We start from the raw sequence: 25,690 nt of genomic DNA, 5'->3' as shown, positions 1-25,690 counted from the left end.
GATGATTCTAATCCCCAGGCATTGACGTTGCCCCCTGGCCTTTCAATATTCGCTGTTCCTTCATTCCATATCTGGAGTCCCAGTGTTATGCAGGGTCTCAGCTCCCGCTCCCCACATAAGAACGCAGGACATGGTGAGGCGAAAAAGGAACACCCACGGAGCCATAGATAGGGGAGTCATATCACTATAGTCTCGCTGGTGGCTGGGTTGGAGGCACAGGAAGCAGGAGCCACACTATCCGCAACCTGCCGTCTGCTTCTCTGCCAACCGACCAAACTTGCTAACTGCAATCCGTGCTTGCTGGTGCAGCCACGGCAGTTACATCAGTGGCCAATGGCTCACTGGTTGCAGCTGATGGCAAACTAGTCACAGCTGATGACCATCCAATCACAGCTGATGGCCATCTACTACCCGAGTCAGCACCTTTCCACGTGAGGCCGAGAGCCTGGAAACTGCTCTCTGGGACTCTGTCCCCACACCCAGACATCATGGGGCCGAGTCAAGCCTTGCCCTGAGAGCTGTGTCTGAATTTCTGATCCATAAATCTAGGCATAATAAAATGGTTATTTTGTACCACTGAGTTTTGGGGGGCTTTGTTCTGCAGCAATAGTAACCGGAAGAGGAGCAACCAGGGCTCGATTTTTCTGGGAATTCTTTGAGCGATTCCGTGGGGCACACCTCAGAATCGCCCTCCCTCCCGCCTCTCATCGGTTTCCGGTTTGCCTCTCCTGTGGGCTGAGTATGCTCTCCCAAGCACGGAGAGGAAGGGAGCCCATGGCCAAGCTTGGGAACTTCTGTGGGTAAGTGTGGAGGTGGCTGCCTGAGTGGGGGCCAGCCAGATAGTGCTGTTAAGTGGTGGAGTTGGGATTTGAGCCCTGCACTCCCTGTCTCCACGGAGCGTTTAGATTCCCGTGGGGACAGTGAGAGGCCCTAGATACAGGCTGGAGTTGTTCTGTGATATTTGCATGTTGCATGTGTGGGAACACACATCAATGAGCAAGGACCAGCCTGTCTGCTGACGCATCCTGGAACTTTCCTCTCTCCACCTTTGTCACTCTGTAACTACTCCAGTTCCTGTTCAGGGTCATGAAAGCAGGAAGCAGACCAAGGTCACATTCCAAGATGTGCTTTGCAAATTCACCTCCACATCTGTCTCCCTAACCAAACCGGAGCCCTGCTGGGCTACAAGCAGGAGTTTCAGTCCCTGCAGCCTTCTTGGTGCCCAGCTTGGGGACCCTGACACTGGCACCTGGTTGGCAGCTGTGTGAGGGCAGGGGCTCTGCCCGTCTTCTTCACCCTGCAGCCATGTGCCTGGAACAGAGCCCAGCACACAGCAAGTGCGCAGTAATTATTTTCAGCGAAGCAAGAAGAGTGGGTGCTCAATTATGTTCACTGTGAATAAATAAAACTGTAAGTAAATAAATGAAGACTTCTCGACAATAGCCCAGTCCACACAGCCTTCTCTCAGGAGGTCTCAGCATTTCCTGCTGACAAAAAGGCAAGTGTGTGAGTCTGTGTTCTGGTTTATCTCAGCAGCCTTGGCTTTGTCTCTGAAGGCAAGGTGCCTCCACAGCAGCGATGGCTTCCATGCGAAAGGGACTATCAATCACCGAAACATTTTAGTTCGCTTTTTTATATCTCCCATGCTTTCTACATAAAAGTACTGAACTTTTTTTTTTTCTGGACGATCAATTCCTGATGTACACACACAGCAAATTATTAGGGCAAGTTAGAAATGGCTGGTGCCAAATCCTGATTTGGGGGAAAATAATACATGGGTGGATGAAAATTGCCACATTTGGATTTGTGTCTTTCGCGTCTATTCAATAGGAGAGCAGTCTGTGGTTTTCCTTTCTGAGCTCACTGTGTTACCACTAAGCAAGGAGGTTGTGCATATTTCATAAGATACATTGGGAAGCTTCCATCCTTTTCTCTGCTGTGGAAGAGTCTGCATTTTGGGGTTAGCTGTCCCATGAATGTCTGAAATAATCCAGACGTAAACCTACTAGGGCCCGGAGACTTTCTTTGGGGAGGGAACTCTTCGAGAGTTAATGTGTTACTTGGTTTTCTACTTGTTTTAAAGTCAATTTCAGTAATAGAATTTCTTGGAAGTTGTAAATCATTCTTTCCATCCAGATTTTCAATTTGATTAGCCTAGATCTCCACATGGAATCCTCTACTAATTTTTAAAACCTTCTCCACAATTGCATTCTGTTTCCCATTCCTATTGTTGTATGTTTGTTCTTTTCTTCCTATTTAGATTTTTTAAAAATAGAACCTGAGTTTTCTTTTTAACCTACAAAGAAGTTAGAATTGTAGTAAAATATACATAACATATAATTTACCATTCTAACTTTTTTTTTTTTTTTTTTTTTTTGGCATAAACAACAATTATATTTCTCCCAGTTCTGGAGACTGGCAAGTCCAAGATCAAGGTGCTGGCTGATTCGATGTCCAGTGAGGACCTGCTTCCTGGGTTACCGATGACCGTCTTCCTGCTGTGTCCTCACATGACGGAAGGACATTCTAGACCATTCTGAAGTGTACCATCCAGAGGCATGAAGGACATTCACATTGTTGTGACACCACCATCCATCTCTAGAGTATTTTCATCTTGCAAAGCTGAAACTCTGTACTCCCTAAACCCTAACTCCCCTTCTTCCTTCCCATCAGCTTCTGGCACCCACCGTTCTACTTTCTGTCTCTATGGATTTGCCTACTCTAGGGACCTCACATAAGTGGAATCATGCAGTATTTGTCCTTTTGTGTCTGGCTTATTTCACTCAGCATAACGTCCTCAAGATTAATCTATATTGTACCAGGTGTCAGAATTTCCTTCCTTTTAATGACTGAATAATATTCCATTGTATGGATACACTACATTTTGTTTATCCATCATCTGTCACTGGACTTTTTCGCTATTGTGAATAATGCTGCTGTGGACACGGGAGCACACACATAGAAGCTCATTTTTGAAGTTCCTGTCATGGGGGTGGGGGGCGCAAACCGAGAACTCCCCCTACTGGCTCCTTGCTGGAGGAATCAGGATTAGGGAACCACAGGTTAGCGAAGACCTTATTACCTCTTCTGCAAGGAGAAAATGAGGCTCAGTGAGGACAAACAACGCACCTGAAGTCGCACAGCCAGGAAGAGAAGGAATCAAGGTTTGAACTCAGAGCACTAAGCACTGCTTCCTGCCGCCTGACACCTTTTGCCCGTCCCTCCCTGCTGGTGCCTGCTCGGTGACAGGCCTGTTGGTGGCCCAAGGTGATCTCGGAGAGGAGAGAGCTGCCCCTCAGTGCTGGGTGAGCCGGCTGTGGGAGTTTTGAAGCCCATTTTGTTCATTACAAATGAAAAGCAGATGTGATTATAAATGCAGTGCTTTGGCTGCCAGCGCCGAGTGGAACAGGGCCCCTGTGAGCAGTCACACCAAATAAAACATATTATTTAGGAGTGATTGGAAGGCAGACAAGCTGAAAACATTGTGCACGGAAGGGCTGCTGCTATCTGCTCATGAGCATCAAAATCACTTTCCCCAGGCTCGAATGTGGATTCACATTTCGGGCAATTTCCCTCATCGTAGCACAGCTCCGTCAGTGGGCTCGGCCTCGTGGACATGCCATTTCCCAGCCAAATGACTTCCAGCCCCGGCACAGAGCACAGGCTTGGTGGGGTTCGGCTTCCCCAGTCAGCCCCACGGCTGCCTGTGGAGACGCCATCTCAGAAGCAGCAGCTCAGCACCTGAGACTCGTCTTCCCAGTTTCTGTTGGGATGAGAATGTGGGAAGAGCCTTGACCACATGCATTGGCTCAGTTCTTACTCTGTGCACCACAACCAGGCTGGGCCTGGGAGCAGCAGAGCTGGAAACTGAGGCTCAGAAAGATTAAGGTGCATGTCCAAAGTCACACAGTCCCCCCAAGGAGCTCCTAAACACTAGGAAGGCAGGACTGGCTGGCAGGTGCAGTCTTGTGTGATACTGGTGCCCCTTGCACAGACGTGTAGAGGGAGAAGGCAGCGTAGCACCCCCAGATTATGGCACATGACCTAAGGAGCTCTCAGGCCCTCTGAAGCCAAATCCTAGGAGAGATCTTTTGACTCCTGCATAAGAGCTCCCAGCCAGGGGTCTGAGGCATGGCTGCACCCTGGTGCATCCTGCAGTGGGTGTTGGCACAGCCTCCTTACACTGTGGGTAGAGGAAGGGCTAAGTCTGCAGCTGAGAGGAAAAGGAAAGCTACGGAGGTTATGAGCCAGCAGCCTGAGGTGTCCCTGACAGGACAGGGAACCCAGGTCTCAGAGACCCAAGGCCGGGAATGGGAACACGGACCCAAACACCAGACACAGGCATTTGACATGGATTTATGAGCACCCAGCATGGACCGGGCCCTTGGAGCTCACTCGAGCAGAACGTTGTTGTGGAACAATGATGATAAATCATTATCCAGGGCTTACTAAGCACCAAGCACTGTGCTGAGCACTTTGGAGAGATTCACGCTTCAGTCCTCGTGAAAGCCTGATGGGGAATGTGTTCATAAGAGCAGGCTAACTACCTTAACAAATAACCCCACAATGAGAACTCATACCTTTTTATATCACAGGCCAGGGGTGTCGGGTGGGGCTCTGCTCCACGCAGCCATTCATGGGCCCAGGTCAGAGAGTGGGAAGCATGGTGCCGGCAGTGTTAGGAGTCAGGCCTAGGAGTTGGCGTCACTTCCTCCTACATTCTATTGGCCAGAACTCAGTCACGGGGTACCTATAGGGGAGCCTGGGAAGAAAAGGGGAACAGTATTTGCCACTGGTAGGAACCATTGGTATCCAGTTTTACATTGAGGAAACCAAAGCTCAGAGTGGTCCTGCTGCCTGGCTGGGAGGGGACAGAGCTGGGACTCAGCTGTAGGCTCTCTGATTCCAGGAAGCCTGTCCCCAACCTTCAGGCTACACTGTCTCTCTGAAAGTAACATTGAATTAAACAAACCAGGGCCCTCGTGGGGGCCATGTGTGTCGAGAGTGACGGCTCTGGCCTCCACTGCCTGGGGTCAGTTCCCTGACTCCACGTCTTACCAGCTGCGTGACTTTGGGCAGATCATGCAACCTCTGGGCCTCAGGTCCTCCTATTCCTGAAGAAGGGTCCTGGCCTTTTCTAGGCCCTTCCCTGCTCTCTCCCAGGGACAGCAGGGGCAGGAGAGAAAGGCCGGACAACACAGGAGAAAATCAACCAGCACCAGGGAACCTGAGTGGACCAAGGAGGAAGAGAGGGGACTGAGAAGTAGGGGCCCAGCCTGCACCTCATCTGCCATGGTCCTCGTCTGGTGACACTGGCCCCAAGGTGGCCTTTTCTCTTTCACACACTGGCTGGGGGGTGTCCCAGAGTGGACATATTGTCACTTGGCTGCCTCAGTTAACAGCGTTCTGTATACCAGGGTGCTCTGTGAGGGCTCTCTGTGGGGGACTAGGAGCTAGTTGACCTGTTTCTTCACCCAACAAACTCTGGTTGTGGCCCACGAGGGGCAGGCCCTGTCCTGGGCCCCAGAACCCACTGATGAGTAAAGCCAGGCCTTAGCCCCCAGAGGGTGTGTGGAAGAGGAAGGGAAAGCAAGGGAATGGGAAAAAAAGAAGTCTAATCCCCTCTGCTCCTTCCTCTGTCACCAGTGTGTGCTTTTTATAAAGCCCATCCCATCCACCCCCTTCTTGCTCAAAATGCTCCCACACCCTTCCCCCCCACACCCCACTACCCTCCACATAATGCCCCAATTCCGCAGGTTCTGGCCCCACTGCACTTCAGCCCCACCCTTTTCAAACTCCAAGCACCCACCTTGCTGAATTACATGTGCTTCTCAGAACCTGTTGTTTCTGGTCTCCACGCATATTAGTTGCCAGGGCTGCTGTAACAAAGTCCCACAGACTGGGTGGCTAAAACAACAGAAATGTATTGTCTCCCAGTTCTGGAGATCAAGGTGTCTGCAGGGTGGCTCCTTCTGAGGGCTGTGGCGGAGAACCTGTCCTGATTGTCCCCGCTGCTGCTGGCTGCTGGCAGTCCGGGCCGCTCTTCGGCTCGTAATACATTGTTCCCATCTCTGCCTCCATCTTCACATGGCCTCTCCCTCTGTGTGTGTCTTTCTAGTCATCTTGCATTAGGGTCCTTTCCTACTCCTGTTTGACCTCATCTTAATTAATTACACCTACAACGATCCTATCTCCAAATAAAGTCATATTCTAAAGTACTTAGGGTTAGGACTTTAACATAGGAATTTGGGGTGGGGAGGGGACACAATTCGACTCACATAGCATCAGCCTTTGCCCATGTTCTTCCCTCAGCCTGGAACTCCCTTCCTCGAGTTGTCCAGCATGCAAACATCCATTTGCTTCCAGAAGTCAACCTCGGTGAAGGCCTCGCAGTAGCTGAGCTAAAAGGGACATTCTCTGCCTTGTCCCCCACTGTCCTTGCACAGCTACTGGCCAGCACGTCAAATGCTTTGTACTAACCTGTCTGCCTCTCGGTCTCCCCGACTCCACTCAATTGTCATCACCTCCAGGACAAGGATGGTGCCTTACTCTTCTTGGTGTGCCCAGCACCCTGGCAGGACCGGGGCATAGGAGGTGGCCCTGGATCGATGCCCATGGAATTAAGGCATGAATTGAGAAAGAAAAAAAGAAAGATGAGGGAAAAGATGGGAAAGATGGAGCAGTGTGAGGAGTGGGGCAAGTCAATGACACTTGCCCTCTCTGGCCTTCCCCTCTACTGGGGAGACATACGTGGTTCTCCTGGTTCTGCTAGAACCTCACGAATCAACACTGTGTCTCAGGGCTGGATTTTCCCTAGTGGATGGTCAGGGTGGGGCGGGGGTCCCTGGGGCTCAGGTGGCAGAGGTGGGGGCGGTGCAGTGGCGAAGAGAAGCTGAAAATTGACAAGGCCAGGCCCCGCCTCCCGCAGGAACAAACCTGAGTCCTTAAACACTCCCCAAACAAATTGATGATATAAATCTGGTTTTGAAATAATAACAACAATGATAAATAAAAAGAGTGATCAGATGCAAGAGCGAGGGAAAGGGGGCTCAGCCAGGCCCCTCCCCTGGGACACCAAGGGGGGAGAGCACATGGAAAAATTGAAATTAGTTGTGACAGCTGAAATTCTCTGCTCTGCAGACGACATTTGACAGGGTACTTAAAAAAATAATAAGAAAAGGGAAAGTGGTTTGGGTCGCCCTCAGAAGGGGGAGGACGGGGGATTTCAAGTGACACAAGACGCATAATTCAAGCTTCTTAGATTGCAAAAGCTCTTCTTACCTAAGGGGCCTGCTGCCTTTATTTTTATCCAAATGGCTCAATTACCGCAAAGCCCCACAGAGAAAATTACGGATGTTTGCCTCTATTTTTCTCCTCTTGTCTCGACAACTGTAGATATTTTGTTTTCCTTCTTTCTCTTGCTCTCTCTCTCTCTCTTTTTTTTTTTTTCTGGTGGTAGGGGGGTAAAGAGAGAAGGGGGGTGTTCAGATGGGCTAAGGGGCTGAAGGCTTTTGAATTGCTGCTCAAAACCCGCATCTCTCTCTTGCACCCCCCCCCACACACACACAATCTTCGGCCATATCACAACTCATCTTGTTGTGTGTGTCCATTTTGACATTTGTCCTTTCTATCTGCTCTTGCTGTCCCTTGACTTCACTCCCCTCCCCCCTCTACTGGGGTCTTCCTCCCACCTGGACCTCCTGCTTGCTACACTGGTGGTGGCAGCTTCTTTGGGCCTCCCAGCTGCCCAGCAGGCAACCCCTCCTTGCATCTCTCCTTTCATCTCAGCTATTTCCGAACCTGCAATAGACACAGGGAGATGCAGAAGTGCTCATTTTCCAACCTTCTTATTGGGTCTCTGGGTGTCATTTTCAGAATTGGCGCTCCGGGGAGCCGGGCCTGCAGGCTGCTGTGTTCATACCCTCCCACCTGCCAGGTGACAGGTCTAAGCCTCAGATTCTGCAGTAGGTTCCAGAAAGATCCCTTTGGGGGGCTCTGGGTCTCCAATGAATGGTGTCTGAGTATCAGGACCATGATGGGTGAGGACAAATGGGGGAGGGACGCCTGTCAATTCATTTTATCTCTACTCACCTGTGGGTTTGTGCCTCTCTCCAGCCCACTTCCCTGACCTTGGTCCGGGCCACCCTCACCACCTGTGCCCTGGACAAGGCCGAAGCCCCCCTTCCCACCCACTTCTCTATCCCCCTCTTGCCCCTGCGGCCAAGCCAGGCCTTTCCCTTTCCTAGAACTCCTTCTGGCTCATTGATCTTGGGATAAAAACCAAATCCCAGGCCTACAAGGCCCTGCAGGTCCAGCCCCACCCTCCCCTCCAGCCTTAGCACAAATTCTCTTCCTTCACTCCCAGCTCCTTCCGCCTGTGGCCTCTGTATCCACCTGGCTTGTTCTTTGCCTCTCTCGCTTCAACCACCTCTCACTCAGCCTCAGGTATCACTGAAATCAGCATCCCTCTCTCAAGGAGCCTTGCAGGTCACTCGACCCCACCCATCAGGCCCGGCCCTGTTCAAAGCACTCGTAGCCCCTGCATGTAGGGTAATATACAAAAACATCGAACAGCTATATGGAATGGGTCCAACCAATCAGAATGGATGCTGGCTGCAGCCCTGCAGCAGGACCCTGCAGGTCTCCCACGCTCGGCAGGCTGTACCCCTGTAGTTGGTGGGCGTGGTGAGGCCCGTGAGGTGGGCCCCAGGTGAGGTAAATGGACACAGAAGTATTCCAATAGATTAACCATCGTTGCTGCCAAGGACAATTGGCTGCCCTGTCCCTGTCCTCCACGGGTCTCCACCCACTAGTGTCGATGGAAGAAATGTCCAAACCTGTAGAAAATTTTTATGAGTTTGTTTGAACCAAACTGATGACATACGCTGGGAGCAAGATTTCAAATGCTCCGGAGAATAACAGCTTTGCAGTTTCTTTTATGTATTTGAAATTAAGGAGGGAATGTAAGGAAGATTAAATGTAGATGGGAGAAGGTGGGGTTGGATTACCGCCTTAGAAGCCTCAGTCTGAAAAGAGGCATTTCAAAGGTGTGTTAACTAGATGCCCAGAGACAATGGACAGGGCTGGCTGGAGGAAGAGATAAGCCTTTTACTAAAGAGGTTATATGCCTGGGGCGTGAACACCCATCAGAACCTGCCCAGCGAGGCATTAAGGATCAGATCACTCAGTGAGGTCGCTTTCCATGGAAGCCCTCCTCCGTCAACACTAGTAAGTCTTGGTGTGATGTACTGATCGCCTCCGCTGGCTGCAAGACCCATGCAGGCAGACTGTGTTTTCTGCTCATTGTTGTATCCACAGGGTGGTGCACATAGTAGGTTCTTATAAAGAGCTGTGGGCAGACTGAAAGGCCCTTGGGACAGGGCCCTTACTGAAGACCCCTGACTTCAGTGCCCATCAGGGCCCTCCTGTCGTAATTTAGCCACGTGCAGGCAGCCAGTGGGGTTTGAGTAAAATCCATGTGGACCATGACATTGGTGGGGCACATGCACACAGTAGGGTTGTACTTCAAAGGCTTCAGGGTCAAAGGGCCTAGATGCAAAGTCCAGCTTCAGTGCTCTCTCTCTCTCTCTCTCTCTCTCTCTCTCTCTATCTCTCGGTGACCTTGAGCCATTTAGGGAGGTCCTCTGAGCCTCAGTGCCCTCACCTGGAAAAGGAGGGAGGGCAAATGCTAATACATGCAAATTACTTGACTCTTTGTGCCTGCATGTAGCATTTTGATTATAGATTTAGCTATTTTTCTTATCCCCTTGCCTTCCATAGTCTAAAGGGACCCCCTGGTTGATCCCTGCTTGTCTTTCCAATCCACTATCCACATCTCCATTTTCTCAACACACACTTTCTGAGTGTTTATTCTTTTCTGAGTATGAGGACACAGCAGTGGACAAATCAGACAAAAGCCTGACCCCTATAGCTATTGCCCGCTGAGCACCTCCGTGGGCTGACAGCTTCACACAGTGTCTCTCTAGCTCCTCCTCGCATCTCTCAGCAGTAGGAACTATGATGGTCCTCCTGTAACAGCTAAAGGAACTGAGGCTTAGAGGACTGAGCAATTCATCCAAGGTCACTCAGTGGCAGAATCTGCACTTGAACTCAGGCCCTTCTGAAGCCAGATCCTGAACTTTCATCTGCTACCGTGTTTCCTGAAAATAAGACCTAGCCACACCATCAGCTCTAAAGCATCTTTTGGAGCAAAAATTAATATGATTGGGTAATATAATATAACACTGGATATAATATAATGCCAGATATAATAGCGGGTATAACATAATATAATACCGGGTCTTATGTTAATTTTTGCTCCAGAAGATGCTTTAGAGCTGATGGTCTGGCTAGGTCTTATTTTGGGGGAAACACGGTAATCAGGCTACTCCTTTGCCTAAATCCTCCTCAGTAGCTTCCACACTCCTGCAAACCCCAGCATCCTGCAAGTCCTGACCCCCACCTTCATCTTCTCCCCCAACTCTCTCCTGTGTCCAAGCCCTTTCACCCAGGCTCGGTGTTTCGCTCCAGCCACACTGATCCTTCTAGTGCCCTGGGACCTCCTAGCCTCTGCACGTGCTGTTCCCTCCACCCAAAACACCCTTCCCCTCCTTTTGGTAAGGTTAACATTCCCTCTTCTCCTGATCTCAGCCAGGCCCAATCTCCTCAGGGGTGCTCTCCTGTCTCCCCCGGCTCTGAGCAACCTCTCTTCATGCCCCCCTCAGGCAGGGCTTGCCCCATCCTGAGGCTGTTATACTAACCACCTAATTCCCCCACTTCCCTGTGAGTGCCCAAGGCCAGCGCCTTCATCTTCCTTTTTCAAAATTACATCCTGGGTGCAGCGCGCAGGGCCTGGCCCACAACAGGAGCTCAACATACATTTGCCGAGTGAACAAATTCACGAAAAATTTCAGAGGTGGCTCGCCTGGCTTCCTCTCTCACCCAAGATGCAAAAGGGAGCTGTAGCCACAGAAACGTAGTGGATGTTTTTCATGACAAATGAAAATGGGCAGCTAAAAGAAGCAGTGATTTTCGTAGAAACTGGCCGTATCTAGGGAACATGACTCAAAATGAACATTCCACTAGAAAAAGTGTTTGAGGGAATTTTTTCCCCATAAAAAGAAAGATGTGAACAACCCAGGGAAGATCAATGAACTCCCTGTGCAAAGAGAACAGTCCATAAAAGCGCCAGCAACCTCATGCTTTGTAGCGAGTTTAGAGCTGTGAGGTCTTGCGCTCCTGGTGAGGGAACACAGTCTCTGATCGTGGTACCCCATGGGGGTGCCTGCTCAGCTTAATCAAATCGGGGCTGCAGAATAATGTGCTCCCCAGTCAGACTTACCGGAACACTGCAAAGCATGCAGCAGCCTGCCTGTGCTGGGGCTGGGGGCGAGTTCCCACAGGGGTGTCAGGATACCTCAGAGGTGCCCTGCACAGCAAAGGGAGAAGAATGTAGAGGTTGTCTCGCAGTGGGGGTGAGAGCAGAGATGTGGGGGGAGGACAGGCTTCTCTGGGAGCCCCCTCAGCCCAGCCACCTCCAGAAAAGGCCACAAACCCCACAGATGCCTGTGTGAGGCGCTCCACAGTGGGAGCTGAGGATGGGACTGGGGCTGCTATTGGACTTGCTGGGAGGGAAAGTGGACGCCACAGGCAGAGCCTGAGGTCGGGAGGGCAGAGGGCCTCATGCTGCCCCAGCTCAGCCTCTAGGGCCTACATCTGGGATTGGAAGTGACTGCCCACAGTCAAGGGCAAGGAGATGCCAGCAGACATCCATCAGATCTCAGAGATGGGGCACACAATTGGGAAGGAGGGACAGCAGGGGTCCCTCCGTGTGGAGCCCCAGATGCTGAGCTTACCAGATTCTCCTACAGAAGCCAGGATGGGCTGGGACCCAGGACAGGGGTCTTGGCCAATCTGTGAATCTCAGCCTGTAGGTCCAATGGGCCCATGGTAGAGTCAGGGGAGTGCCCAAAAGTCTGCTTCTACCTGGTTCCCACCTGTGGACACAGGACAGCAATAACACCAGCTCCTTCCTCTGCCCTTCAGCACAAACTTCATCCTTCCCCTTCCTTAGAAAGGCTTCCTGGTCTACCTGAGGAGTTGGTTGCCACCCCAGTGCACCTGGGAGCACACAAGTGGGAGCTGGGGCTTAGGGGTGGGTGGACAAATACTGGGGAATACGCTTCCCAGGTATTCACAGCTGGGAAGCACTCACTGGGAGGATGGTTGTAAATGTAGGCTCCAGGCCCTGGGTTCAAGTTCTGCCTCTATTGCTTAATCGCTGTGTCTTTGGCCGCTGACCTCATTGCTGAGCCTCAGTTCTTCCATCTATAAAAGGGGTGAATGTGAAGATTCAGTGAGATACTGGGTGTGGGGTGCTTGTCACAGAGGAAGTGCTGGGTCTTGGTCCCGGTGGTAGCTTCTGTGGTCATCACGGTTCTTTTCCCAACCGAGGAGACTGTTTTTGGCAGCCACTACAGGCTCAGGAGCTGACAGCTGCCCTTAAGAGAACTGGCTTAAGGGAACTGAGTAAGGTGATGTCCAGCCTGTGGTCATAAGCATAGATCATGCCCAAGGTCAAGGGCCAGAATTTCCAGACCCAGAGAAGGGAGACACTTTTGCAAGTTACAGGTAGAGCTGGGACAAGGACCGACAGATTCTGACCCCCGGACAAGGACACAGCATCCGAGATAATGCCAGATGCGTAAGAACTGCTGGACACACCCTCTCCAGAGCCTGGGGCAGGGAGGGTGGAAGGTGGGGCTTAGCCAAGATTTTTGAAGAACAAACGAATCATAAAAATTGGTTATGTCACTCCCAGCTGAAAACTGCCCCCAACCTGCAGGAGCGGTTTCAAACATGTTTGCTGCAGAACCCTTCACATGAAATCTTACACCGAAAACCTAAACATACAAGCAATGAAAGCTCAGCTGCCCTGTCTGAGACCAGGGTGGGGGCTGGGAGCAGGGCCTGTGCTGGGGCCACCTCCCTTTGGTTTATTTTCCTCCAGGTTGCCAGGGTGCCCCGAAGGAACCTCCAGAATTCCAGGGAGCTCAGTTTGAATTGTCCGCCTACAGCTCAAGTGGAAAATGCCTGAGCAGAGCGCACAAGGTGTATCATGATGCAGCCAGCTGACCACCCCACGCACCTCACCTCCCAACTTCCCTACTGCAATCCCCAGTCACTCAGCCGAACTGGGTTCTACTGCCCCACCCCCTCTGACTCATACCTTTGGCTCCTCCCATAAACTGTTACCTCTTCTTCCAATGTTTTCCACCATTTTCCACCTGTCTAAATTGTATGCATTCTTTAAAACTTAGTCAAGTATTGCCTCCTCCAGGGAGCCTTCCCAGGACCCTGTGGATGGTTTTACTGTCCTTCCTGTCCTGGGCATACCTTGCTGAGAGCCTTTATCACCTTTTTGTATGACCACTGAGTTGTGCAAGGAGGCAGTCCCCTGTAGGAGCTCAGAGCTGGGGCCCCAGCCTCCAAGTTCTGGGTTCAAATCCTGGTTCTCAGCTCAACCGCTGTGGTTCCTCGGGCGAGCTTCCTAACCTGTCTGAACTCCATTTCCTCATCCACAGAGTGACAGTAATAATGCCCACCTCCCAGGGTTGATGTGAGGCTCCCATGAAGGGTGTGTGCAGAGGGCTTGGCCCAGTGTCCAGCACATGCCGTGCACAGCAGCTGCCCTTCCTGCAAGGGCCTAGAAAGTCCCACTCGGGACCAGTAAATGTTGGGTTTGGGGCTACAAAGAGATAGAAGCTGTGGATCTGCCCTCAAGTTGCAGACAATCCAGGCTAGAGAGCAGAAGCCTAGATGTAGAGCAATTAAATCACACAAGTTAGATGCACGCATACAAGTTAAACACAGGGCAAGTTCATCTGGCTGGGTCACGTGTCTTGGCCGCAACAGACAGATGCTCAGTTATGTTTATTGACAGGACAAGACTAGAGCTCAATGGCAGGACAGAAGACCTGGGCTGTAGAGGTCTAGGAAACACTTGTGGGGAGCCAGAATCTGAGCTGGGGTTTAGCGGTGGGCAGGGTGTGGATGGGTAAGGAAAGGCACCACTGGGGCTGGGGGCGCTGGAGCCGGGGAGTCCAGGCAGTGCTGGGGGCAGGAGGGAAGCACCCAGTTTTGTAAAGGGGGGGCCTCTTTATTCCAGCTCTGCTACAAACTACCTGCCTGGAGGCTGCTTCAAAGTCCATTCATTGTCTTTCTCTTGTCTCCACCTTTCTGATTGTGTGGATGTTTTCTGTAATGAGCATGTGTTCCTTTGAAAATCAGAAAAAGCAATTAAGTTATTTTCATTTGCAAGAATTTCCCCCCCTTTAAATCACATTCACAAAAGACAGTTAAAATAAAGTTTACAAAGAAAGAACAGAGGGGGCATCAGAGGCAACTGATGAAGGGGGAGGTAATTACACCAAGAACCTGGGAAGAATGAGTTATTTTGACCAACGGTTCACTTTGAACTTCCAAAGACAAAGCTCAAAGGGAAGCTGGCAGACGCAGGAGATGGGGTGACAAAAATAGCTCACACCTTGCAGGGCAGAAAGGCGGAGCTAAGGAAGCCGGAATGGTGATAGCAGCTCCAGTACCCTCTCCGTACCCTCTGGGGAGGTGCCAACACTGTCTTCTCCGAGGAGATGACAGAATCCAGGCTCTGAGGGTCTGAGCATCACATTGGAGGCCCAGGAACAGAAAGCGACAGAGGTGGGCTTCAGACCTGACCTGCTCAGACCCCTGAGCCCATGTGTGCCAGCTGTGCCCATGGCTCTCCCACCTGCAGCATGGACCAGCAGACAGAGTTGTCCTCAAGTGCAGGCACAGGAGGGTGAGGACTTGTCACCCTCAGTGCCACCAGCCTGACAGCTGTGACCTGCTGCTGCCTGGGCCTCCCTAATGGAGTCCTGATACAGTGCTCTGGGGTGAGTTGAGCCCAGAGATAGCAGGGTGCATGGGCGCCTGTGTGACAGAAGGGACAGGCCACCGGCAAACCTGTAATACTCTGATTTCTGCAAGGCTGATGTGCTTAACCCCTGCTTCTCCAGGCTGGGCAGCGCCCACACCAGCTGGGCCAGCGAGTGAGGGAGGGGTTCCCAAGAACCAAAGCTTCCAGATCAGGGAATACCCACTTCTCCATCTTTCCATCCGAGGGAGGACTGGTCACTTCTGACACTCAGCCTGTGCCTGTTTGGGTGGTCGGAGCAGTGGACGGAGAGCTCCCTGCTTCTGCTCTCGACCCCCACCCGCCATCTCCTTCTCCACCTGGAAGCAAGAAAGGGGTCTTTGAAAAAGAGAAATCAAGTGAGATGGCCTTGCCCCTCTTATCCTTTCTGCCTTCAGGGAAAAGCCAAGCTCCTACCATGACGCAAGGGTCCTTCTGGCACAGCTCGTGCCATTTCTCCTCTGGGCTCCTTTCTGGTCCTCCAATTCAGCCCCACCCCAGGGCCTTTGCACATACCATTCCTGTCAATTGCAACCCTGTCCTGCTTCTGCCCATGCCCTGTGCTGGCTCTATTCTGATCCTCCAGGCCTCAGCTGCTCCTACTCTGATTCCTGAGAATGGGTCAGGGTGCCTTGCTTTGGGCCCATCCAGTCTCAGCTCTGGAACACTTCATAAGGCAGCCTTTGGGAGCTGGAAGAGACCTTAGAAGCCAGAGTACAAACCACTCATGGGGTGGATGGGGAAACTGAGGCCTAGAGATGGGCAGTGACCTCCCCGTACAGGGTCCCATAGCAATTTGGTGGAGAGCTAGGAGAGAATCCTGCCCTCCTGGCCATTCTCCTCTCCACCCAGGAGTGCCCCCCATCCAGTGACCGCTGCCTCTTCTCTCCTGGGGGAGCCTCCTGGTTCAGAGGCAGGGGAGGGAGGCGGCTCAGTACCCTTCCCCCAGAGTTAGGCTTTGGCGGAGAGCAGAGGGGCTTCTCCTAGAAGTGCAGCCTAAGGGCCAAGTCGGAGGCGGCTCGCCTCCCCTCCCCCAGTCCTGCTGTCAGCTGCTTAGCACAATTAGCCAACAAGTGGCTGTTTTGCGGGGTTACTGCTGATGTGTTTTAAGTGGCTTTCTGAGTGGGAAATATTCGGAAGGAGAGTCAGACAGACAAAGGGGAGCGAGTGCATTAGGTTTTATCGGTCTGTTTTGCACATATCTGACATGGCTCTTTGAAGCCAGTTCCGTTCAGCCCTGGGAAGACGATAAAGAGACAAGAGGGAGAGTGCAGACAGGCAGACACACTCGCTCGCGTGCACGTGCACCATCCAGCCCTCCGAGTGGAAGCATAATGGCCGAAGACACTGGAGCAAACGGTTGGACAGATGGGGCCTGCCCTGCTCCGGAGGGGAGGCTCTGGCGGCAAAGAAAGTCTTCAGGTGAAATAGAATAACTGAATTAGCCCACCATTGTGCAGTGAGAGGGTAATGCGTCTGCCTCTTCCTAATGGCCGCCCAGTTGCCGGAGAATGAAACCTCTTCTGATCACGCAGCCGATCCAAGGACAAAAGTCCGGAGAGAGATGGCAGAGGGAGTGGGGAGGAGGGAGGCCAGAGGAGGGAGCCCCCACCTCGGCTGAGGCTTGGACAAAGGGCTGGGCTCCTCACCAGCCTCAGGCCCCGGGGTGTTGCTCCAGGTTTGGTAAATGGTGAGCAAGGAAGTAGCTACTTCTGGAGTCAATGCTGAGGCAGGGCAGGGGGTCCTGCAAGCCTGGAGGAGTGTGGCCAGCAGGCAACCCACACAAGGGTGGACAGTGGGACATGGCCTGGAGGTAAAGCAGCTTTCCTCAGCCTCAGTTCAATGCAGCCATCTTTGTAAGTTCCCCTTTCTTTCTAGGCCTCAGTTTCCACTTCCTTAAAGGGAGATTTCATTTAACCCATTGTCCATCCATCCACCCACTTCCCATCCAATTATCCATCCATCGAATCATTCACTTAATAAGTTTGTTTTTGTTTAAGAAAGGTTAAACATCTTGATTTGCTGTGCCTAGTGTTTTGAGTCCCTGAAGCTGACACGTACGCGTGCTTTCCTACCTCCACTCCTGTGATCGTAGCGAGCTGGCCCTCTCCTCGGAAACCTCCATTTCTCCATGCTTGCTTTCCTTGCCTGTGGGTCTTGCCAGGGCTTGGTGTTAGGCACCATTAGGGCATGCAGGCTTTACTCTAGGGCATGGCCTCATTCCTGAGGGGGAAACTCTTTGGATATCAAAGCTGGATGCCCATGACATTACTGAGGTTTCCTCACTGGCTGGACCAGAATGCCAATGCCCGCTAGCACTGCGTGACCTCTGGTCTCTGCTCCCCCAGAGCAGCTGCTCTCTGGAAAGACCCAGGCAGTCTTGTCCTGAGGATCCGCAGCCCAGAGCGGGACCCACGGCTTCCTTAAAGACCCACGGCTGTGTAGCTTTCTCTTCTCCAGCTCCAGATTCCAGTTGCTTCCGTAGCATCACATCCTGACCTCTGCCTCCCCAGCTCAGTGGGGTGACTGTTGGGGCAGGGACCCCAGCTCTGATCTGTGCTTGGGAAACTGGCCCCAGACAGAGCTGGGGTGACTGTGGGCTCACCTCACTGGTTTCCTTTCTCTCAGGGATTCTAGTCTTGTGCTGCCTGATGACAGCTGCCTCGTGTACTTTGTCCAGCTTTATGGGTGTTTACGGTGCAAGGGCTAGTTGGGTGCCCATTACTCTACTATTGCCCGTAGCAGATGCTCGCCAGCAGCTTTATTCATTTGCTTCTCAAAAAAATTGTTCTTTTGGAATCATCTAGACCTACAGAGAAGTTGCAATGTTACTCCAGAGAGCTGCTCTTTACCCTTTGTCCACTCTTCCCTGTAGTTAACGTGGAAACATGGCACATTTGTCAAAACTAAGAAATTAACATCGGTATAACATTATTAATTAAACTACAGAGTTTAATCTGATTTCACCAGTTTTTCCATTCATGCCCTTTTACTCTTCTAGAATCCAATCCAGAATCCCACATGCTTGCAGCTCTAGTTTCACAGTCAGAAACCGGGAACTCAAATATCTGTCAACAGAGCATGGGTAAATAAACCATGGTACATTCATGTAATGGAATACTATGCAGCAGGGAAAACAAATTACTGATACAGGCAACAACATAGGTAAATGTCACAGATGCAGCATTGAGTGAAAGGCAAAGAGACACTGTGTAAAGTTCTAACTGATGCTAGAAGTCAGAGAGGAACCCTAGAGTGACCCCCTGGCCTTCACACCCTATGTAATCCCCTCCTCCCGACTGTGGGTGGGTCCAGTGATTTGCTTTTAGTCAACAGAACAGGACAAAGTTTTGCAGATGTAAGTCCCAAATCAGTTTGATTTTGCGTTCATCCAAAGGGTAGGCCAGACTTCATCCTGTGAAAGCCTTGAGAGAGTCTCCTGCTGGCTTGAAGAAGCAAGCTTCTGTGGCCAGAGCTGCTGATGAGAAGGTCACATGGCAAAAGGAACTGAGTAAATTCTGCCAAAAGCCAGGAGATCTTGAAAGATAGCCCTGCACTCCAGAAAGGAAAGCAGCCCAGCTGACACCTGAGCAGAGAAGCCATTAAGCCCAGGCTCCTGACCCAAGACACTGTGAAGTCATAAACCAATGCTGTTTCAAGTTTCTACGTTTGTGGTGATTTGTTATGCAGCCATAGGTAACTAACGCACCATTGGAGGACGAGAGACTAGGAGGCGGAGTCAGCGGGCTCCTGGGACGTTCTACACCTGGATTTGGGCGGTGGTTATGCAGGAGTATTAAGTGGTAAAACTTCATCAAGCTGTATAACTTACTGTAATGCAGGGACTCAGCTCCGGCTCCTCGCATAAGAATGCAAGATATGGTGAGGCGAAAAAGGAACACCCACGGAGCCATGGATAGGGGAGTCATACCACTATATTCTCGCTGGCGGCTGGTCGAGACACAAAAGCAAACATCTGCCAGTACCCCAACGAGGGGTCTTCCTGCACCCCAGTCTCACGATGGCCGGGCAAGACACAGGAAGTAGGATCAACACAACCCACAATCCTCGCAACCCACAATCCGTTTGCTAACAGCACTTGCTAGCTGCAATCTGCACTTGCTAGTGTAGCCACAGCAGTTATATCAGTGGCTAATGACTGGTTACAGTTGATAGCCAACTAGTTACAGCTGACGGCCATCTACTACCTAAGCTAGCACCTTTCCACGTGAGGTTGAGAGCCTGGAAACTGCCTTCTGGGACTTCATCCCTACACTTAAGATGTGTGCAATCGTGTAACTTACACCTAAATTAAACAAAAATTCCAGCGCCGAGCACAGAGGGTCACCAGCCCTGGTTTTCTACACCAGCCTCCCTCCTTCCCCGCCCCCACCACCCTCTCTTATCTATCCAGTCTCTCACCATCACCAAGGCCGCCTTGCTGGTGTCAGACATGCCCTCTCCCTTTCCCGCTGTTATTCATAAAATCTCACTCCGGCAGCATTTGGAGAGCAGGGCCACCAGCTCTTTTCAAGGAACCCTCTTTCCAAAATGTAAATCGTAACATGTCACCCCGTCCTGTCCAAAATCCTCCAGTGGCCTCAGATCCTGTGTGATTGGGGCCCTGCCCAGCCCACAGTCCATCTGCAGCCACCCTCGCCCCAGCCATCTACCTCCCTCTGCTTCTTTCAGGTGGGATCTGTTCTGTTTGTTTCAATGAGTTGCCACATGCTGCTCTGAAGTTACTTCAAATACTTTTTGGACACAGGCAGAGTATCATTCCCTTGCTCTCTGCCTCCCTCCCTCCCTCCCTCCCTTCTTTGTTCATCTCTAGGCTCTTTCTTTAGGGTAAAGATCTCAGAGTGAGCACACGTGTACACAAGTGCACCCTGCTCCTCATTTAACTCTAGGAGGTCCTGGATTCCAGCACTTCTCGAACCTTAATTAATGTGCATATGAACCAGCTGGGGACCTTGTTAAAATGCAGACTATGACCGTGAGTCAGGGGAATGGGCCGCTCTTCTGCCTTTCTAGCAAACTCCCAGGTGACCCTGGTGGTCCATGGGCCCTGCCTGGAGAAGGGAGTTTGTAGAACAGCCTGCTCCTCCTGCTGGCCCAGGGTGGGGTGTGGGCGGGTCCCAAGAGGACAGAGGTAACTTTGGACTCAGGGCCCTCCAGCTCTTGGTAACTGTCATGCAGGGTCTCAGCTCCCACTCCCCACATAGGAATGCAGCACATGGTGAGGCGAAAAAGGAACACCCACGGAGCCATAGATAGGGGAGTCATACCACTATAGTCTCGCTGGGGGCTGGGTTGGAGACACAGGGAGCAGGAGCCACACAATGCACAATCCGCCGTCTGCTTCTCTGCCAACCAATCAACAACTTGCTAGCTCAGCCATGGCAGTTATGTCAGTGGTCAATGGCTAACCGGTAACAGCTGATGGCCATCTAATCAGCGAGCCAGCACCTTTCCATATGTGGCCGAGAGCCTGGAAAGTGCTCTCTGGGACTCTGTGCCTGCAGTAAACTTCCTCCCTAAATAAAGGCTGCTGTTCTTTCTGGGGTTGAAGAGGTCTGAGTGCAGGGTGGCTCCATGCCTCTGGCCTCTGCCCTGCTGTGTGTTCCAGCTGACCCCAAAGATGTCCTGGGATCTGGTTTTGGCTGTACCTGGAGGCAAAGGCAGGGACTTCCACTCTGGTGGCATGTTGGGTCCACAGTGGTGCTGTACGAAGGCTTGGGAGAGGCAAGCTTGGCCTTCAGAGGTGCCAGTGATACCCCAAATACCATGCCTACCACCTTTGCCCGCAGGAGAGCACAGAAGTGCTGAACAGGGAGAGAGTGCGCCCAGGGGAAACTGGGGACCTCTTTGAATTGACTCTGGGACCGTGAGGAGCTCCCCAGTCTCCGTTTCCCCATCTGAACCTAGGTGGCTTGACTTAGTAATCCCAGCTCTTGCAGGCTTATCTCTGACACATTTTGGTGGAGGGTGGACAGCCCAGAGAGGTACTGGGCCCATGTGTGCACGCAGCCCTCAGTTCAGTGCCTGTCACAGTGGGATTCTGGGGGAGGGGGTCCTTTTCTGCTGTCCTAACTGGCCCACCTGGGGCTGCTTTTCATGGCACCATTGATGAGCTAAACCAGGGAGATGCATTACATCTCCTCCTGAGGTCAGGGGTTGGGCAGCCCAGCTGGTAAATCGCCCTCGGGCAGTGTTTTAAATCCCTGCCCTGTGTTTGGGCTCCTTGGGGCCTGGCTTGGGAGCAGCGAGGCTGGGGGGAGGCTGCTGAAGTTTGATATGGCTCTGGGGGCTGGCGGGGGCAAAGGGCTCCAGCCAAGGGAGGGACAAATAGATCGATGGGAAACTGCCATGACCTCATGACCTCAGGGACGGCTTCAAACCATGTTCTTAACATGCCCTAGTAAATCTGGGGGAGGAGGGTGGATCTGCCTTCCCTGGGGGGGCCAGGGCTAAGTGGGAAGTGAGGGTCCATGGCCCAAGAGGCTAGATGCCCAGCATCCCTTGGCCAGCATGGGTTTGCCTGGTCTCCTTTGTCATATGATGGGGACACACACATCACTTTACAGTTTGCACTGAACTCCCCAAGCCTCGTCCCTGCTGAGCAGCCTCTGACAAGGCAGGTGTCATGGACCCACCTAATGGTGGGGAAAGCTAGGTTCAGACTTGGCTCAGGTGGCCCAGCGTATTTATTTATTATTATTTTTTTGGCTTGGCTTTTGAGGTGAGCTTTTGAGGAAACACAAATGGGTTAGTCTGTCTGGGGGGATGAAATTTAAGCGGGTCCAGACAGGTGGGGGCGAGGCCACAGAGGTGGCCAGGGACCAGCTTGGAGCCACAGGTGGGTTCCACAGGTGGGTTTCAGCTCAGGTGAGGGAGGTCGTGACATGATGCCATTTGTGTTCCAGAAAGCTCACACTGGTCACCGTGGGGGCCGGCTTCTGTGGGGCAGTGTGGGCTGGCGTGACAGAGATGACCTTCCCTCCCAGCATCACTCCCCGGCCCCCACCACCTTCCCAGCCATTCACAGGTCCCGGAGTCTGACAGACCTGTGTTCAAATCCTACCTTTGCTCCTGACTTGCCGGTGGATGTGGGCAAGTGACTTCACCTTTCTGAGCCTTTTCCCCATCCTTTCCTCTATGAGTGTTGCGGGTTTAGCAGCACCTGGAGGTCGAGCAGGAAGTATGGCTGCCATTATTTTTCCATTCCCCCTGCCGGCTCTCCCGGCCTCCAGGCTTCTCCATCTGCCTTTTGGGGGGGGGGGGGTGCGCCAGAAGTAAAGACAGCACATATGCCTGGTGCCCAACCCAGATGGGCTGAGGGCACAGATGCAATGCAGGATCTAGGAGCACCTTCCCCTCTGCTTCCCCACTACCCCCACCCTGCGGCATTAACTGTCCTTGTTGGACCCTGCACAGTCCCCTGGGGTGAGGCACATCAGAGGTGGGCTGGCCCGGGGCTGTCCTGGGCTTTGCTATGACTGGCCCTGCATCTAGGGGCTGCCCCGTCTCTCTGGGCCTCAGTCATTTTGTACAGTGATTGGTGTTTTTCAGAAACAACAGGCACACCTGGAGGCCACAAGGTGATTTCAGGTTTTGCATATAATAAACAACATGGGACCCACTGTGATCAACGCCGCTGAATTCTCTTCCTTCCCCTTCTCTGTATGTGGGGAAGACGAGCTGGTGTCACTTTGTCTTTAGTGCCTCTTTGAGCCTCCCCCTAAACTCATTTTCTTTTATGTTTGAACATCAAACATTTTTTTAAATTGTGGTAAAATACACCACAAAATAACATCTTTAACCATTTTTAAGTATACAATTCAGTAGTGTTAATAACTCACTTTTAACAGAGAGCCAAATCCCTTAAAGGAAAAATAGTAAGCGAATAATGATAGTAAATTGGTCCCCTACAGGTGGCAGATGGATGACCAGGTGCTCCTCCTAATGCTTTTTTGGTTAGTAAAGTTACATAGGTTTCAAGTGGACAGTCCTATAGTACACCATCTATATATCACATTGTGTGTTCACCACACAGAGGCAGTTCTCCTGCCATCACCATTGTCATGCAGGGACTCAGCTCCCGCTCCCCGCACAAGAACGCAGGATATGGTGAGGCCAAAAAGGAACACCCACGGAGCCACGGATAGGGGAGTCATACCACTATAGTCTCGCTGGCGGCTGGTCGAGACACAAAGCAAACATCTACCAGTACCCAAATAAGGAGTCTTCCTGTACCCCAATCTCGCTGGCATCTGGGTGAGAACAGGAAGTAGGATCCCCATGACCCGCAACCCACAATCCGCTTGCTAACCACACTTGCTAGCCACAATCCGCCATCCGCTTTTCTGCCAACCAACCAGCCTAGCCATGGCAGTTATGTCAGTGGTCAATGGCCAACCAGTTACAGCTGATGGCCGCCCAGCCACAGTGGATGTCCATCCGATTACAGCTGATGGCCATCTAATAACCAAGCCAGATACTCTGGTTTCTCTTCAGATCGCATAAATCTTTCGCCTTTTAATAACCAAGCCAGCACCTTTCCACATGAGGCCGATAGCCTGGAAACTGCTCTCTGGGACTCTGTCCCCACAACCATATATTTGATTTCTCTCAGTTCTTACATCTTTATGTTCAAAGCCAAGGACAGAGCTGACGTGTCTTTTGCACACACTTGTTGTTGGCAGGTGGGCAGACCCTGTCCAGCTGGGAGCCCTGGCATTCAGGGCCTGGGTTCTAGCATCAGACGTTCCTGGGTTCGAATCCTGGCTCTGCTTCTCACCAACTGGGTGGCTTTAGGCAGCTATTTTAACCTCTTTGGGCCTCTTCATCCTGTAAACCGGTTCTGCCACAATGGGTCAGTGTGGACATTAGAGAGAATCCCCAAGGAGGGGAGGCTGGCAGCATCAACATTAAGCAAGACTAAGAAGGGGTGACAGAGACCCCACGCACCCCGGAAGAGGTTGCTCAGTAAACACTGGCCTTTCTGATATTTCCTCTTTCTGATTCTCTCCAGTCTGCCCAGTGGTGGCTTAGGGTGTAGGTCTTTCTTGAAGCTCCTTTTCATTTGGAAAGCTGCTCTCCTTGACGTTTGTTCCCAGGACCAGAGAAAGGGATTGCAGAGCAGGCCCAGGAGATCGGGTTACAGGTGGTCTGGCCTTACCTGCATCCTTCCTCCCACAGGGCAGGGGCTACACAAAGGGCCATGTCACTGACCACTGCGATTGAGTGGCCAGATTGCAGGGAGGGCGAGGAGGGCGGCTGTGCCTGTGGAGTCCTCTTCCTTCAGGGTGGGGCTTTGATCAACTGCTCCCCCAGGGTAACCTTTTGTCCCTGGCCTCTGTGGCTCTAGGAGTCAGGGCTGTGGCTGCTGCCTGGTCCCGTGTGCCAGCCCTGACCACCCCCTTCCCAGTAATCTGGCTCAGGACACAGATAAAGCCGCCTTTGAGAGCTCCATGCAAGCGGCTGCAGGGGGCCTGGGGAGGAGAGCTGGGATCCTCAGAGCGGCCAGACAAAGCCGCCTTGTTGGGAGGGCTAAGCGGGAGCAGGGACCCCCGCCCTGCTGAGACCATTCCCCTCAGGGGCTCTCAGGGTGCATGGGGCCAGCTGCTCCCAGAACTGGGGCCATTGGCTTCACTGAGCCCCAGACACAGGAGGACAGAGCGTGGGTGAGGCTGAGGGGCCTGGATCCCGAGAGCAGGACTGCTGGGTTTGTGGGTGCCCTAGCTGCCTCTCCTCAACCACAGTTACCAGCAGCTTCCCGATACTCTTAGAATAAACCCAAGGCCTGTGACACCTTGGGTAACCTGGCTGTGCCCGCCTTCCCAGGCCCTCAATTCTCATTCTCTCTCTCTCTCTCTCTGTCTGTCTCTCTCTCTCTCTCTGTCTCTCTCTCTCTCATACCCACTCAGCCTCTTTTGGTTCCTTGAACCTAGCGTCTTACTCATGCTGTTCCCTCTGCCTGGAAAGCCCTCCCAGAGCCTCTCACATGGCTGCCCCCTGCTCACCCTCCCTCACTCCCCTATCCAATGGCCCCCCCACCTCAGATCCCATTTACTTCCTTCAACGTGCCCTCCAGTGCATGGGGGAGCTGTGTGCTTCCTTTACCTCATGTCCCCAGCACCGAGAGCAGTGCTGAGTGCATGGGACCCATGCAATAAATAACTGTCCAATAAGCGTCCCTGATCCCCGAGGGGGAGTCACATGGCCAGGGGAAGTACTGGAGCCCACCTGTGTTTTATTGCAAAGCTTTTCTAGAGCCTCATAATCTCTCTCCCATAGCCGTACAGTGTCACCCTTGGGCCACTCCCACCCCAAGAAATGGTGAAGGGGCCCCATACCCCTACCTCTGTCTCATCCCCCCTCACTCATCCTCAGAGTGGTGCCAAAGGGCTGGGGGCTGCCTCCATCAGAGCCAGGGCCCGGGACATCTGTCTCCATGAATGGGGCCTGGCAGGGGCAGGGCGAGGCCCAGGGGAAGACCCGGGAAGACAAATGGGAGGTGGGGGCAGGGCCTGTGCATGTGTCACATGGATATAAATAAATGATCACACCATGCGCAAACAGCAGGAGTCCACACAGAGATTTCCCAAACCTCAGGCAGGAGTCGGGTCAGCAGGTCCCAGATGGAAAGGCCTCCTGTTTCACAGCCGCTTCATTACTGTCTTAACTGAGTGGCTGGCTGGGTCCCTGTGAGCCCCAGTGGGGGGTGGCTCATGT

General features: G+C 52.3%; 1 long non-coding RNA gene across 1 annotated transcript; it reads left to right on the top strand.

Moving 5' to 3' along the window:
* The first annotated feature begins 1,082 nt into the window (after nucleotides 1–1,082).
* On the top strand, nucleotides 1,083–2,891 carry LOC141571376 (uncharacterized). The gene is made up of 2 exons (XR_012496127.1): nucleotides 1,083–1,410; nucleotides 2,407–2,891. It is a non-coding gene; the product is annotated as an uncharacterized LOC141571376 (long non-coding RNA).
* The last annotated feature ends 22,799 nt before the right edge of the window (nucleotides 2,892–25,690 follow it).

The sequence above is a fragment of the Rhinolophus sinicus genome, linkage group LG04 (assembly GCF_036562045.2).
Source record: "Rhinolophus sinicus isolate RSC01 linkage group LG04, ASM3656204v1, whole genome shotgun sequence".
NCBI classification, from domain to species: Eukaryota; Metazoa; Chordata; class Mammalia; order Chiroptera; family Rhinolophidae; genus Rhinolophus; species Rhinolophus sinicus.
Note: the sequence above shows the minus strand (reverse complement) of the source record. Positions and strands in the feature narration are given on the sequence as shown.